This window comes from Nicotiana attenuata, unplaced genomic scaffold (assembly GCF_001879085.1).
Source record: "Nicotiana attenuata strain UT unplaced genomic scaffold, NIATTr2, whole genome shotgun sequence".
Taxonomy (NCBI): domain Eukaryota; kingdom Viridiplantae; phylum Streptophyta; class Magnoliopsida; order Solanales; family Solanaceae; genus Nicotiana; species Nicotiana attenuata.
The window spans coordinates 70926-87175 of record NW_017673213.1 but is presented as its reverse complement, the minus strand read 5'-3'; the positions used below and the strand labels follow the sequence as shown (position 1 = coordinate 87175).

The following is a 16250-nucleotide window of genomic DNA, read 5'->3' as shown; positions in this document are numbered from 1 at the left end:
GTGGCCGATGCTTTGAGCCGAAAGGCAGTGAGTATGGGGAGTTTGGCGTATATTCCAGTTGGGGAGAGGCCCTTTGCAGTTGATGTTCAGGCCTTGGCCAATCGGTTGGTGAGACTAGATATTTCGGAGCCTAGTCGGGTGTTGGCTTGTGTGGTTTCTCGGTCTTCCTTGTATGACCGCATCAAAGAGCGACAGTATGATGATCCGCATTTGCTTGTCCTCAAGGACAGGGTGCAGCATGATGATGCCAGAGATGTGACCATTGGTGAGGATGGTGTGTTGTGGATGCAGGGCCGGATTTGTGTGCCCAATGTGGATGGGCTTCGGGAGTTGATATTGGAGGAGGCCCATAGCTCGCGGTATTCCATTCATACGGGTGCCGCGAAGATGTATCAGGATTTGAGGCAGCACTATTGGTGGAGAAGAATGAAGAAAGATATTGTAGGATTTGTGGCTCGGTGTCTCAACTGTCAGCAGGTGAAATTTGAGCATTAGAGACCGGGTGGTGTACTTCAGCGGATGATTATTCCCGAGTGGAAGTTGGAGAGGGTCACTATGGATTTTGTGAGTGGTCTTCCTCAGACTTTGAAGAAGTTCGATTCGATTTGGGTGATTGTGGATCGGCTGACCAAGTCCGCGCACTTCATTCCGGTATGTACTACCTATTCTTCGGAGCAGTTGGCAGGGATCTTTATCCTGTAGATTGTTCGATTGCATGGTGTTCCGGTGTCTATTATCTCAGATAGAGGTACTTAGTTTACTTCTCAGTTCAGGAGGACTTTTCAGCGAGAGTTGGGTACACAGGTGGAGTTGAGCACAGCATTTCATCCTCAGACGGACGGGCAGTTCGAGCGTACTATTCAGATATTGGAGGACATGTTGCGTGCCTGTGTTATTGATTTTGAAGGTTCTTGGGATGAGTTTTTGCCGCTTGCAGAGTTTGCCTACAACAACAGTTAGCAGTCGAGCATTCAGATGGCTCTGTATGAGGCGTTGTATGGGACGCGGTGTAGATCTCCGGTTGGTTGGTTCGAGCCCGGCGAGGCTAGGCTATTGGGGACAAAGTTGGTTCAGGATGCCTTAGAGAAGGTGAAACTGATTCAGGAGAGCTTCGTACAGCATAGTCGCGTCCGAAGAGTTATGCGGACCGGAAGGTTCGAGATGTGTTTTATATGGTTGGTGAGAAGGTCTTGCTGAAGGTTTCGCCCATGAAGGGTGTTATGCAGTTTGGAAAGAAAGGGAAGTTGAGTCCGTGGTTTATTGGACCTTTTGAGGTACTCAGGAGGATTGGGGAGGTGGCTTATATGCTTGCCTTGCCACCCAGCTTGTCGGGCGTGCATCCGGTATTTCATGTTTCTATTCTCCGGAAGTATGTTGGGGACCCGTCTCATGTTTTGGACTTCAGCACGGTCCAGTTGGATGATGATTTGACCTATGATGTGGAGCCAGTGGCTATTTTGGGTCGTCAGGTTCGGAAATTGAGATAAAAGGATATAGCTTCGGTGAAAGTACAGTGGAGAGGTCGGCCCGTGGAGGAGGCTACCTGGGAGATCGAGCGGGAGATGCGCAGCAAATATCCTCACCTGTTTGAGGCTTCAGGTATGTTTCTTGACCCGCTCGAGGACGAGCGTTTGTTTTAGTTGGGGAGGATGTGACGACCTAACCCGTCGACTAATGAGTTACCGCTTCATTTCCCCCATTTTCAGCTTCTTTATGCTTCATTATCCGTATCTTATGTGAACGAGTTGGTTCAGAGATGTTTTGGTAGGAAATGAGACACTTAGTCTCTTTAAGGAAGGTTTGGTTTGGAAAAGTCAACCGGATGTTGAATTATGAGTTAGAGGGCTCGGATGTGATTTCTGGGGATTCGGTTAGATTCGGGGGATGATTTGTGACTTAGGAGCGTGATCGGAAGTGATTTTGGAGGTCCGGTGCAGAATTAGGCTTGAATTGGCGAAGTTAGTGTTTTGTCGAATTCCGGTTGATAGGTGAGATTTTGATCCGGGGGTCGGAATGGGATTCCGAGAGTTGCTATAGCTTCATTAGGTGATTTGGGATGAGTGTGCAAAATTTCAGGTCATTCGGAGGTGTTTTGGTTGGGTTTTTGATCAAATGCGTGTTTCGAAAGTTTTAGAAGAACTTAGGCTTGAATCCGATGTAATTTGATGGTTTTGGTGTTGTTTGAGGTGTTTTGATGATTGGAGCAAGTTCGAATGATGTTTTAGGATGCGTTGGTGCTTTTGGTTGAGGTCCCGGGGGCCTCGGGGTGATTTCGGATGGCTAACGGGATGAGTTTTGGACTTTGGTTATTGTAGAAGATTATTGTTGCTGGTATTTCCGCACCTACGGAAAAGGGACCGCAGATGCGGTCACGCAGATGCGGGATGGAGGTCGCAGGTGCGAGTTTTGCCTGGGAAGCTGTTTCCGCAGATGCGGACGAGAGGCTGCATCATCGGCACCGCAGAAGCGGGGCTGATATCGCAGAAGCGGAAGTGTGGGGTTCAGCTGGAACCGTAGGTGCGGTAGGTGAGCCGCATTTACAGAGTCGTAGATGCGACTTATTGACCGCGGATGCGGGAATTGGGCATTTAGGGAATTCCGCAAATGCGGAGGAATTACCGCAGAAGCGATCCCGCAGAAGCGGTTAAATGACCGCAAATGCGGTAATGACTGGGCAGAAGGGTTTTTAAATCATTTGGTTCCGCGAGTCTAAGTTAATTTTCACCATTGTTGAGCATCCTTGAGAGCTTTTGGACGGGAATTGAAGAGGGTTTCGACCGGGATTGATTGGAAGTGAGTCCTATGATCTAAAAACATGATTTAATTGTAGAATCAACCTAGAAATTCATGAAAAATTTAACAAAAAGGGTGAAGAACTAGGGTTTGAGTTTTGATATTTCAAATTGAATTTTGATGGGCCATTTGAGCTCGTATTTGGGAGTTCTTGATATGTATAGACTCGTGGCGAGATAAGGAACCCGTTGATGTGAAAATTTCTGAGTTTCGAGAAGTGGGCCCGGGGCTCGGGTTTTGCCAATTTCGAGATTTTTGCTATTTTTCGATTCTCTTCGATTGGGTTATGTTCCCTTAGCCTATTGTGACGTATTCGTTGTTGTTTTGGTCAGATTCGACGCGCGAGGAGGCTGATTTGCGAGGCAAGGGCATAGCGAGCTAGAGAATTGGCCGGCTTGAGGTGAGTAATAATAATAAATGATGTCCTGAGGGTTTGAAAACCCGGATTGCACAACGTAGTGCTATATTGAGGTGAAACACGCACTTAATAACGAGCGCGGGGTTGTTTACTATTGGGGATTGTGACTTGGTGCGTCCCGATTGATGTTTTTACCGCGTATTTGACTGAGATGTGTTTGTTATCAACATGATTTGGGCTTCATGCCGACTACTTGAATCCTTCGTGGACTTTTATCATTGTTTCCTCACTATTTTGATATATTACTTGAACTCAGTCCTATTGATTAATACTGTTTTACAAACTCAACCACTTTTAATTGAATTTTGAGATTTAAATGATATTTCCAATGTTGTTTGGGCTGAGCACTACTGTTTTACCGATGCCCGAGAGGCTTATGATGATTTCTGGACTGAGTGAGGCCGAGGGCCATATGTGAGGATATGCTTAGTGATATAAGATACTTTATATGCCACGAGGTGGCTTGAGTGATGGGAGGCCGAGTGATGTGAGGCCGAGTGCCGAGTGATGATGCCACGAGGTGGCTTGATATAGCGCTTGTGCCGTAAGGGGCTCCTCCGGAGTCTGCACACCCATAGTGAGCGCGGGTACCCATATGATCTGAGAGTGAGCTCGAGGGACTGATATTATGTTGAGTGACTGATTCTGAGCCCGAGGGACTGATACTGTTCTGAGCGATTGATACTGGCCCGAGGGGCAGATTACTACTCACTATTTACTTGTTGTTTTACCTGATTTACCTATTTTAAAAAGGAGATTTCATTTTATTCTTCACGGCTTTACTACTTTAAGTGATTTACTGCCTGATATAGAATTGCTTTGTGCCTTTATGTGTTTTCATGCTTTCAGTCATTATTTATCATTATTACTCACTAGGTCGGAGTACTCACATTACTCCCTGCACCGTGTGTGCAGATTCAGGCATAGCAGAGTCCGCACCTGAGCGCTGATTCCTTCCAGACCAGGCAGCGATTTGGAGTTACGAGGTAGCTGTTGACGTCCGCAGCCCCTTGTCTCCCCTATCCTCTATCATTTATGTTTTCTCTAGATTTCATACTTTGTGGACTTATAGAAAACTCTGTAGTAGCTCATGACTTGTGACACCCCGGTTTGGGCTGTGTCGGGATGGTTTTCCCTGGTTATTATCGTTGTTCCCGCATTTGTGGCTATCTTAAACATGTTTAGATTTGTTTATGTTAATTAATTATTTAAAAAGAGGTGTTTGCGTTGTTCTGGCTAGCCTTGTCTTCACGAAAGGCGCCATCACGGCCGGGTTCGGGAATTGAGTCGTGACAAAAATTGGGAGTTTGTACACAATTATAATTTACCTCCCATCTACTGATAATCCTCATTGGCCTCAAGTATTTGGTGCCTCGTTTTGGCATTTATGAGCTTGAAGCAAAACTGCAGCCTAGAACAATACATATTACAAAAACGGGAATGTATAATGTATATTTTATGCACTGTGACCAGGAAGTTGTTGTTGAAGGGAAAACCATATGGGAAAATCCTACTGGTTAACTACCTGGTAGGATGGCCCTACTTATGAACTTCTATGGGTTCATGTCTCTTTTGTTTGTGTTATTTGGGATCTTTTGGTTTTCGCAGTATGCAAGATTCTAGAGAGAAGTTCTTGCTTTACAAAACTGTGTTACTCTCGTTATAGCATTGGCATGTTTGAGATGGCTTTTTGGTACTTTGATTATCTTGATGGTCTCTATGGGATATGGTGTTGTTAGACCAACTCTTGGTGGCCTTATGTCAAAAGTCCTTTTGCTAGGAGGAACTTTCTTTTTGGCATCGAAAGTGCTTGAACCGGTAGAAAATGTTGGTACTGTTAACGATTTCTCAGGAAAAGCCACGTTATTTTTTGTACTTCCCGTGGCCATCTTGGATGCTTTCTTTATCCTTTGGATATTCACTTCCCTATCTGCAACGTTGAATAAGCTTCAGGTACATTGGCCTATACTTTTATTTATAACTTAGTATCAATTTTCGGTCTATAAAAGGGTTCCCATTCCACATTTCCTATTATCTTCATGTATTTGTGGATGACCAGAAATCTAGAGATGATACAAGTCACCTTCATATATTCTAGGTTAATTTGTAATACAATGTTAATTAGCTCTCTTTTTGTTACTCATTTGTTGCAATGATTAACGCTGCTGCATTTTGTTAGCTTGGTTATTAGCTCTCTTTTCTATGACTATTTAGTTTAACTGCATTCAAAGGCAACACTCTCTATCATGATATACACTTAGTTGTTTTCATTAAGTGAAGAAGCTTCTTCACACGGTCAGATCATTATGTTTATTAAGAAGTGGTGTGCTGATTATTTTATCTTCGGTATTGAAGTTTATTTGATTAATATTAGAAAAATGATTCTTAGTTACTCACTTATTTATAAACATTCGTTTGTATATCTATTTAGATATGGTTAAGATGGGACTTCTACCTCTCTGCAAAGGAAGGAGCACTTAATCTGGTTCGTGCAATAGAGGACGAATTTACCTTTTCTTTTTTCTTGAGGAATTTGGGTTGAGTGTTTAATCATTACACGACTTTATTTTCTTGACCATCATTACTATCTACTACCAAGTAATGGTAGCTAATTGGCTGATGTTGTGAATTGACAGGCTAGAAGGTTGTTGGCCAAGTTAGACATATACCGGAAGTTCACAAATGCATCTGCTGTGGCGGTTATTATTTCTGTTGGTTGGGTATGTTATGAGGTAATATTGGCTATCTCCAGATTGAAGCTGATCTGTTGTTTCAGTTCCTTCAATCTAATATAGTTGATTCTTAGCTTTTGTCTGCAAAAGAGCCAAGTGATGGCTACACAAAAGTGATCTTTTGCGAAGAGATCTGAATTAGAAAAGAAAAAAGGCCAAACCTTTTATTCAACTTGTACCCTTCATGAGTACATGGAATAAGCTTTTGAAACAGTAGCCAAAACGTGGAGCACTCCGCTGATCTAATAATTTGACTTGCAATTATAATTTGATATATGTGTTTTTGTCCGTGTGTGGTGAAGGACTTCGGTTCTCATCAAACAAACATGAAAAATTGAAATATTGTTAAAGGAGTCACAGTTATATTGTTATTCATGTCCAATTTCATCTATTCTTAAGTCCATTAAATAAGTAAAAGCATCATAATTCAAGCTATCTTTTTTCTTCATCTCAAAAAAAATAAAAAATCATGTTATCTGTTTTCTTATTCAGGAATTTTTATGAAATCTAGACAAACTATTGTTACAGAAACGGATTAAAGTAAATCCAACACAGAGGGATAATGAATAAGTAAGTTCAACTATTTCAAAAAATTTTATGAAATCACTTTTTCGAAAAATTTTCATTTTTTTTTCGAAATTAATGTTTGGCAATAAAATTTCCAATTTTTACTTGAAGATGAATGTTTGATTTTTTCAAAAATTCGAAAAACTCCAAAAAAGATGTTTTCAAAATTCACTCAAATCACTCACAAAACTTAAAAAAAAAACAGAAATATTATTCATGTCCAAACACAACTATAATTTTAAAGACCACTTTCACTTGAAAAAAATTACTTTTTTTTTTGGAATTTTACAATTCTTATGTCCAAACGCCCACGAAATTGGGTACAATTAGAGGTGTGTTTTTTTAACTCTAATATTCATGTACCATTTTTACTTTAAAATATTTGCATTTTTTTCAGAATTTCACAATTCTTATGTCCAAACGCCCACTAAGTTTGAACTCGAATTCAAGATCAAGCTTCAAATCGTTGAATTAAAATACAAATCAATCAAACTCAAGAATGAGCGATCAAGCCCTTGAGTTAAGAGTTGAAGAGAAAGAGAAAATTCAAATGATACTTTCTCTAGACGTAAAGAAATTTCGAGAGATTCTAACACTCATTTTACTTGAATTAAATACTAGAATTACAATTTATTTCATTTTTTCAGGCATCAAATTTGTTGTTACAGTAGTAAAATAGAATCAATTCTTCTTCATTTTTCTTGTCAAAATTGATAGTCGAATGCCTAGTCTAAACATCAGAGGAGTAGGGGGATTTGCATCTATACCCAGTTTTTGGGTCACCATTTAATTTATACCCGCTTTGCAAAAAAAATTTGCCGGCGTACCCACTTTTCGGGTAACTTCAGACATACAGGCCTGAAGTAGTAAACATTTATGTCTGAAGTTTGAACTTCAGAATAATTTGCCTGAAGTGTAGCCTTATCAGATATTTTTGCAAAACTTCAGATATTTTTGCCTTTCCCTGACTTGCAAAGGCAATCATGCAAACTTCAGTTCATAGTATAATGGAAACTTCAGTTCAATAGAACTACAGCATGTTTTGGCTGAAGTTTTTGTTTTGTTATTACTAAACTTCAGCATTCTAGGAGCTGAAGTTTGTTTAGTATCTGCTGAACTTCAACATTTTAGGAGCTGAAGCAAGTTTGTTTAGTATCTACTGAACTTCGGGATTTTAGGAGCTGAAATTTGTTTAGTATTTGTTGAACTTCAGCTCCTAGAGGATGCACTTCGGTGCTTAGGTCCTTCTGGGTAATATTCCAAGCAGTTAACTTGAACTTCCCGTCGTACTCCTCTTGTTGATGATATTGCTTCATTCAATTTGCTTGCGTGGCGAACTACTTGCTTCATCCTCTGCAACACCACATAACATTCTATTTGGATTAGATCACAATCAAAATCAATAATAACACCTAATCTTTATATTTTTCCATTTCGCAAACTAAACTCGTTTCAAAATACTTGACATTTAAAATAAAAACAAGGAGCACTTATTGTTATTTTTTCTCAAACTTACATGTACTATTTGAATTATTGTAGAGTTAACTAAGTGAGATATTAAAGAGAAATATATTCTATTAAAAATCTTCTTGAAGGTGTGCAAAAACATTAAAAGAGCTGAAGAAGGAGGAGAAGAGAAGAAGAAGAAAACGAAAGAGGAGAAAGAGGCCTGAAATTGTTTAAAAAGTGGATACAAATTAATTTTTTTTTTTTGGGAAAATGTATAAGTACCCCCCCTGACCTATACCCAGATTTTCAACTACACACTTTTTCTTTGCGGGAAACCTATTACCCCCCTAAACTTATTTTAAATGTAATTATTTGCACCCTTAACGCTGACAACCAAACTCTTGGCAAGTGGTGAGCTACACGCGCCCCCACATGTATTTTTAGTACTGTTTTTATTCTTTCTTCTTCTTATACTTTTTTCTGATTTCTTATTATTCTAAATTTTTTTTTTGGTTATTTCATTCTCTTTCTTTTTTGTTTTGGTCACCGGCGGCATAAAATGGTTGTGACGACCCAAAGGGTCATCACCTGTTTTCTCATTCATTCTGTGCTTTCGAGGCCTTGAAAACCTCATTTTTAGTCGCCTCGATTTGCGTGCACAGTCCGGCCGCGTAGCCAGAAAGCTTAAATATAAATTCTGTGTGAAAAATGATGAATTTTGGTATTAATATGATTAAAGTTGACTTTGGTCAATATTTTGGGTAAACGGACCCGGACCCGTGATTGGACGGTCCGGAGGGTCCGTAGAAAAATATGGGACTCGGGCGTATGCTCGGAATCGAAATCCGAGATCCCGAGCCCGAGAATGAAATTTTGAAAGAAATTATTTTTCTGAAATTTTTAAACAAATTTGAAATGAAAATGGATTATAACGTGTTGATATCGGGCCCGTATTTTGGTGTCGGCGCCCGGTACAGGTCTTATATGTGGTTTAAGCGCTTTCTGTGAAATTTGGTTGAAATCGGACGTCATTTGACGTGTTTCGGACCTAAATCTCTAAAAATGATAGTTTATGAAGTTAGNAGGTTTAATTCATTGTTTTTGAGGTTATTTTGGCAATTTGATCGCACGGTTAAGTTCGTAGGATGTTGTTGAGTTAGTGTACGTGTTTGGTTAGGAGCCCCGAGGGCTCGGGAGTGTTTTCGGAGGTGTTCGGGGTGGTTTTGAACTTAAGAAAATTTCAGAAAAATTGCAGCAGGTGAACAGTGTTTTCCTTCTTCGCGTTCGCGGCCTTCAGCTCGGGTTCGCGTTCCCTTAGGCTTCCCCTTCTTCGCGTTTGCGTGTCCTCTCACGCGTTCGAGTAGGCCAGACCCAGGACCCCTGCCTTTCTCTTCTATGCATTCGCGGTAACCCTTCCACGTTCTCGATGCCTATTCCTGTTCACCCTTCGCGAACACGATCCCTTTCTCGCGAACGCGAAGGGCAATTTCGCCCAGTTTTTTTTTTTAACGTTTCAGAAACAGTACATTCGGGATTAGTTCAAAAATTCACACGAGCTCTCTTCTTCCCCAAGCTCTAGGAGTCCATTGAAGCCCCCTTCTTCAAGACCAATTGGGTTAGTAAATCCCCACTCATTTCCTTCATTTTCTTTCATTAATTAGTGAATTTTTAAGCTTAAATCACATAGATTAGGGTGGAAATTGGGGGAACTGGGTAGAATTAGGGTTTTTCAATTTTCTTTGATTTAGACCTCGTTTTGGGGTCGGATTTGAAAACAAATTGTATATTCGGGCTCGTGGGGGAATGGGTGATATGAAATTGGTTCGAACCTCGGGTTTTGACCAAGCGGGCCCGGGGTCGATTTTTTGGAATTTTGGGAAGAAAGCTTAGAAAACTATATTTAGGCATTAGGTTTGATTTGTTTAGCTTATATTAATGTTGTAAAGTCGTTATTTCATAGATTTGATTGAGTTGGAGCCGAATTCGAGAGGGAAGGCGGTCGTTGTGGATTGATTTAGCTGTGGAAGCTGAGGTAAGTGTTTGGTTTAACCCTAGCTTGAGGGAATAGGAGTTGAGTCTTGTTTGCTATTTGCTAATTGATCGAGTACGATGTATAGGCATGGTGACGAGTATCTATACATTGGTGTCTAGCATGACCGTGAGTCCTTAAAGGGTGATTATCATGATTTTGTTGTGAATTCCATGTTAATTGAGGTGTTTCTATATATTGTAAAGAACATGTGAAAAACATTATAATCATTTGATTTTTGTGGTGTTTTGGCTTGGTTGTGATACGAATTGAAAAGGTATCTGAGATTATAAAATTCTTGGGAGCATTGGCTCAAGTGATAAAGTGAGATGTGAAGTAAGAAATGAAAGAAAGCTAATGAGTTATTGGTTATTCCCTTGCTGGGATGTTTTGATGCTTGGTAGACTTTTCTCCCTTGCCGGGATATTGGAATTGTTGTTATTGTTCCCTTGCCGGGATTCCTATTTTGTTTTTCTATTCCCTCGCCCTATTGTTTGTGATTGTTGTTTGGGTGAGGACGAATGATAAAGCACGAAGGGTGATGCCGTGCACGATTGTGATGTGAAACTAATGCACGAAGGAACATTCCGTGCCATGATATGAATACTAATGCACGAAGGAACATTCCGTGCCATGATATGTTTACTAATGCATGAAGGAACATTCCGTGCCATGATATGAGTGTTATGCACGAAGGATCATTTCGTGCCATCATTTTGTGAGGTAAAGCACGAAGGGTGATGTCGTGCACTTTATATGATTGTTTTAGTGAGAACGAGAGCAAAAGCACGAAGGATGGTGGCGTGCAACTGTTGATTTCCTACTCTCGTTGATATTGTAGTTGTACTGTTTCATTCCTTATTTATTAATTTTATACCTGAACTGTTATAGCCCCTACAGCATGCTCCCCTCCCTCTTGACTGGTTGATTTCTGTATACCTTTATATTGCATACATATATATTGAACTGCACAGGTTTGTTTGGTAGTCCGATCTAGCCTAGTCACTACTTCGCCGGGGTTAGGCCAGGCACTTACCAGCACATGGGGTCGGTTGTGCTGATGCTACACTCTGTGCATCTTTTTGCACAGATCACGGTGCCGGAGCAGCTTTTGGACAGCAATAGTAGATTTGGGAGCTGACTTCAGTCCAAAGACACCGAGGTAGCCTTGCTGACGTCTGCAGGTCTGGAGTTTCTTCTATCTTTACTTTAGTTTGTTATCCTTTGTACCGGAACAAACAAAACTATGTTTTTATTCAGACATTGTATTTAGCATTCTCTAGACGTTCGTGAGTTTGTGACTCCAGTTCTTGGGTAGAGTTGTATTGAACTTCCGCATTGCTTTCAGTTTATTTATATTTAAGACTTCCGCTGTTCTATTAAATGTTTCATTGCTTTTAATAATGTCGAGGTTTGCTAAAAGAGGTGATAAATAATTGGCTTGCCTAGCTCCTAATAGTAGGCGCCATCACGACTCCCGAGGGTGGGAAATCCGGGTCGTGACAAGTTGGTATCAGAGCACTAGGTTACATAGGTCTCACAACTCACAGACAAGCTCGGTAGAGTTTGAGGGATCGGTACGGAGACGTCTGTATTTATCCCCCAGAGGCTACAGAGTTAGGAAAATTTCACTTTTGTTCTTTCTTGTCGTGCGATTCTGTTTCTCAATACCGATTGTCTCTCTACTCTATTCTTTCGCAGATAGCGAGAACACGTGCTTCCTCTTCTACCGCGCAGCAGCCCGAGCCCCCAGCAGCAGCTCCTACGAGGGGCAAAGGGCGAGGCCAAGGCCGTGCCAGAGGCCGAGGCAGGGGCAGAGCTCAGCCCCGAGCAGCAGCCCCAAAGGCGGAGCCTCAGATTGATTATGACGAGGAGCTTCCAGCTCCAGCAGCTCCGGTGGGCCCAGCTCAAGTCCCAGAAGGGTTTATAGCCACCCCAGTTCTTCAGGACGCTTTGGTCAGATTGGTAGGCCCTATGGAGAGCGTCACTCGAGCGGGTTTGCTTCCAGTAGCACCAGCCACTTCCCAGGCTAGAGGAGGAGTTCAGACTCCTGCTACACGTACTCCGGAGCAGGTAGCTCCCCAGGCTCAGGTTCCAGTGGTTCAACCAGCTGTGGCAGTCCAGCCGGGTATAGTGACTCAGACCGGCGATGGAGCGGCTATGTCCGCAGACGCTTTGTGGAGGCTGGATAGGTTCACCAAGCTCTTCACCACCACATTCAGCGGTGCTTCTTCAGAGGACCCCCAGGATTTCTTATATAGCTGCCATGAGGTTCTTCGGACTATGGGTATTGTGGAGACCAATGAGGTGGCTTACAGACTTGCATTGCTGCCTAGCTTATCAGCCGTGCACCTAGTTTTTCATGTATCCATGCTTCGGAGGTATCACGGCGATCCAGCCCACGTGTTAGATTTTAGCACTGTCCAGTTGGACAAGGATTTATCTTATGAGGAGGAGCCGGTAGCTATTCTAGACCGGTAGGTTGGTTAGTTGAGATCCAAGAGTTTTCCCTCTGTTCGTGTTCAGTGGAGAGGTCAGCCCCCTGAGGCATCGATCTGGGAGTCCGAGTCCGATATGCGGAGCCGTTATCCTCATCAATTTCCCGACTCAGGTACTTCTTTCTTCTGTCCGTTCGAGGACGAACGGTTGTTTTAGAGGTGGAGAATGTGACGACCCAAAGGGTCATCACTTGTTTTCTCTCTCTTTCCGTGCTTCCGAGGCCTTGAAAACCTCATTTTTAGTTGCCTCGATTTGCGTGCGCAGTCCGGGCGAGTAACCGGAAAGCTTGTATGTGAAATTCAGTGAAAAATGCAAAAAAATTGGTATTAAAATGAGTAAAGTTGACTTTGGTCAACTTTTTGGGTAAACGGACCCGGACCCGTGATTTGACGATCCCGGAGGGTCCGTAGAAAAATATGGGACTCGGGCGTATGCCCGGAATCGAAATCCAAGGTCCCGAGCCCGAGAAATGAATTTTTAAAAGAAATTGTTGTTCTGAAATTGTTAAGGAAATTTGAAATGAAAATTGGTTAGAACGTGTTGGTATCGGGCCCGTATTTTGGTTCCGGCGCCCGGTACAAGTCTTATATATGGTTTAAGCACTTTCTGTGAAATTTGGTTGAAATTGGACGTCATTTGACGTGTTCCGGACTTGAAATTCTAAATTTAGAAAGTTTATGAAGTTTGAAGAAAAACTAGTGATTTTGAGGTTTGATTCCTCGTTCTTGATGTTATTTTGGCGATTGATCGCACGGTTAAGTTCGTAGGGTGTGGTTGAGTTAGTGTGTATGATTGGTTAGGAGCCCCGAGGGCTCGGGAGTGTTTTCGGAGGTGTTCGGGGTGGTTTTGAACTTAGAAAAGTTGCAGAAAAATAAGCTCCAGCTGTTGCAGAAAAACCTTCTTCGCGATCGCGGAGCATCACCCGCGTTCGCATAGCTCTGAGTCCTTCCCCCTTCGCGTTCGCGTCACTATCCTCGCGTTCGCGATGCCTTTGATTTTCTTCCTTCGCGATCGCGTATCTTTTCACGCGTTCGCGTGAGCCATGCTTGGGACCCCAGTAATTTCCTCTTCGTGTTCGCATTCACAGGTTCGCGAACGCGTAGCCTTGCAGCCTTCTTCATCGCGTTCGCGTGGGCCTTCACGCGTTCGCATAGACCTAAATCCTGGACCACAGCCTTTTTCTCTTCGCGTTCGCGTCCTCCCCAATCGCGAACGCGATGTTCATTTAGGTCAACCCTTCGCGAACGCGGCTGCCTTCCCGCGAACGCGAAGGGCAAATTTTGCCCAGTTAAATGTTAATTTTCAGAAACAGTAGCTACGGGTTTCCTTCAAAAATACACGAACTCCTTTCTTCTCCAAGCACTTAGACGTCCATTGAAGCCTCCTTTCTTCAAGACCACTTGGGTTAGTAAATTCCAACTTGTTTTCTTCAATTTCCATTATTATTAATCAAACTCCAAGGCTTAAATCATGCAATCTAGGGTTGAAATTGGGGGAAAGTGGGTAGAGTTAGGGCTTTTCAATTTTTTCTTGATTTAGACCTCGTTTTGGGGTCGAATTTGAAAGCAAATTGTATATTCGGCCTCGTAGGAGAATGGGTGATATGAATTTGGTACGAACCTCATGTTTTGACCAAGCGGGCCCGTGGTCGATTTTTGGAATTTGGGAAGAAAGCTTAGGAATCTATATTTAGGCATTGGGTTTGATTTGTTTAGCTTATATTGATATTATTATGTCGTTATTGTATAGATTTGATTGAGTTGGAGCCGAATTCGAGAGGGAAAGCGGTTGTTGTGGACTGATTTGGCCGTGGAAGTTGAGGTAAGTGTTTGGTTTAACCCTAGCTTGAGGGATTAGAAGTTGAGCCATATTTGCTACTTGTTTGTGTTGAATACGATGTATGGGCATGGTGACGAGTATCCATGCGTCGGTGTCAAGCATGACCGTGAGTCTTAACTTGATAATTGTGTATCCTTTTTGCTTCTATGAACATTGTGATTAAATATTGATATTAGTTGTGCCAGGAAGAAATTGAATAGGATTAGTTATAGCTGACTCTCCCTTGTCGAGATGTTTGACTTGTTGTTTTAGTTCCCTTGCCGGTATTTGTATTGTGTATTGTGTATTGTGTTGAATGTAAAGGGAACGGGTGGTACGCCTACCACAAATGATATTGAAATGGGAGCGGGTGGTACGCCTACCACGAATGATATTGAAATGGGAGCAAGTGGTATGCCTACCACAAATGATATACTGAAATGGGAGCGGGTGGTACGCCTACCACGAGTGATACTGAAATGGGAGCGGGTGGTACGCCTACCACGAGATATTGAGAAATGGGATCGGGTTGCACGCCTGTAACAAGATGAGTTGAATATGACAGTTGCCTTATCTTTTCATTATTGATAGAAGTTACATTGTAGATGTACGTACCATTATTCCTGATATTTTGCTTCTATCTGTCACCCCTAAAGCATGCTCCCTTCCCCAGCTTAAATTGTTATTTTCTTGCTATTTTTTTCCGTTGTACTTGTATATATATATATATATATATATATATATGAAATTGCACAGGTTTATGTGGTAGTCTGGTCTAGCCTCGTCACTACTTCGTCGAGGTTAGGCTACACACTTACCAGCATATGGGGTCGGTTGTGCTGATGCTACACTCTGTGCATTTTTGCACAGGTCCAGCTTACGAGCAGCAGCAGCTTTAGTTCGGGAGCATACTTTCAGTCCGGAGAGACCCGAGGTAGCCTTGCAGGCGTCCGCAGGCCCGGCGTCTCCCTTCTATCCTTACATTAAACTGTCACCTCTTTGTATTCGGGATAAACAGATTTATGTTTCTTTCAGACCTTGTATTTAGTATTTCTTAGATGTTCGTGAGTATGTGACTCCAGATCCGAGGTAGAGATTATGTTGGAATTCAGTATCTTGCTTAGCTATTTAATTTTAAGACTTCCGCCTGTTATTGTTGATTTTTCATTGTTTAAATATTATCGTCGAAGTATTGCGAAAAGGATTGTTTACTAAAGGAAAAGAACTAATTTTGGCTTGCCTAGCTTCTACGAGTAGGCGCCATCACGACTCCCGAGGGCGGGAAATCCGGGTCGTGACAATTTGACATAAACTTTAATAAAGAGGATATGTAGTCTTAAATAAATCATAACAATTGTGTGGCCGTAAACTTTTGAAACTTATGGTCTTAAACCTGTCATGGCATTTGTTTGGCTATAAATTCTTCCTATTAAGGAAAATAATGAAAGGTATTAATCTTCTGAAATGTTCCGATAATAATACTACTCTTGTGATGACCCGACCCGTCGTCACGTATGTTACCGCCCCGTTTTCCCCATTTTCTATTTCTTTATGCTTCATTATCAGTGTTTGGTGTGAATAAACTGATTTGGATTGGTTCTAGAAGGAAATGAGACACTTAGTCTCTTTAAGGAAGGTTTGCTTTGGAAAAGTCAACCGGACGTTGACTTATTTGTTAGAGGGCTCGGATATGAATTTCCGATGATTCGGTTAGCTTCGGGGGATGATTTGTGACTTAGGAGTGTGATCGGAAGTAATTTTGGAGGTCCGGTGTAGAATTAGGCTTGAATTGTCGAAATTAGTATTTTGGCGAATTCCGGTTGATCGGTGAGATTTTGATCCGAGGGTCGGAATGGAATTCCGAGAGTTGAGGTAGCTTCGTTATGTGATTTGGGATGTGTGCATAAAATTTCAGGTCACTCGGACGTCGTTTGGTTGGGTTTTT

At 42.0% G+C, this 16250-nt stretch overlaps 1 pseudogene; it reads left to right on the top strand.

Annotated features, from left to right (window-relative positions):
• Positions 1-16250, top strand: part of LOC109215736 — a 78842-nt pseudogene that overhangs the window by 4624 nt on the left and 57968 nt on the right.